At 26.1% G+C, this 877-nt stretch overlaps 1 non-coding gene across 1 annotated transcript; it reads left to right on the top strand.

Annotated features, from left to right (window-relative positions):
- The first annotated feature begins 294 nt into the window (after positions 1–294).
- TRNAE-CUC (transfer RNA glutamic acid (anticodon CUC)) lies at positions 295–367 on the top strand. Its single transcript has one exon. It is a non-coding gene; the product is annotated as a tRNA-Glu (tRNA).
- The last annotated feature ends 510 nt before the right edge of the window (positions 368–877 follow it).

The following is an 877-nucleotide window of genomic DNA, read 5'->3' as shown; positions in this document are numbered from 1 at the left end:
TTATAATGACCCAATATAAATATTTTAAATTAAGAAAATAATTTGGAATTTTGATTTGCCTTTATATAAAAAAATTCAATATGTTAATTTATTTTAGTATAAGATTATTTACAGAATATAAAGGGTATGTTTTATTCAATATGTTAATTTTTTTAAATTATATATATAAAGTTCAAAGTTTGTGTTTCTAGAATTTACGTTCGGTTTATTTTTTTAATTATATGTTGAATTTAATTTTACATTTTTTATAACAGGAACAATAACTATTTAAAAGCCCACAACCTATATAAATTATCCCTGTTGGTCCAGCGGTTTAGGATTTCAGCCTCTCACGCTGACGGCCCGAGTTCGAATCTCGGACAGGGAATATTTTTAACAGCACTGATCCCTAGAAATCTTAAATTTCATTAAATGACAAAAATATCTTCATGGCCGAAACCACCGATCCCACAAGAATTAGTAGAACCAGAAATACCACAGGAATTTAATATTTTTGGAATAAGTGTATTTGTAAAGAAAAACATTCCATATGTCAAACAAGAAAATACAGATAATTCCACGAATTATGAAAATATAGATATTGTATCTGAATCGATGTCCACACTTAAAAAATCACTTACACTTTTCGAAAAAACACTAGAAAAGATTGTTAAAAACGAGGATGCGACAATATTAGTTACTGAAATAAAAGACCTTCATTTAAGAATGAATTCAATTTTAAATTCTAAAAGAAAAACTGAAGCTCTTGAGATGATTTCTGAAAATTTGCGTGCTAAGAATAATGAAAAAAAGGAGGTTAAAGATATAATAGTGGGTATTATTGATAAGAAAGGGTTTTCTAATAAATAATTTTTATTTGGTCTAAAAATATTTAAAT

This window comes from Rhyacophila brunnea, unplaced genomic scaffold (assembly GCF_057557595.1).
Source record: "Rhyacophila brunnea isolate RB1 unplaced genomic scaffold, BYU_Rbru_1.0 scaffold_161, whole genome shotgun sequence".
NCBI classification, from domain to species: domain Eukaryota; kingdom Metazoa; phylum Arthropoda; class Insecta; order Trichoptera; family Rhyacophilidae; genus Rhyacophila; species Rhyacophila brunnea.
This window is presented reverse-complemented; position numbering and strand designations above follow the sequence as displayed.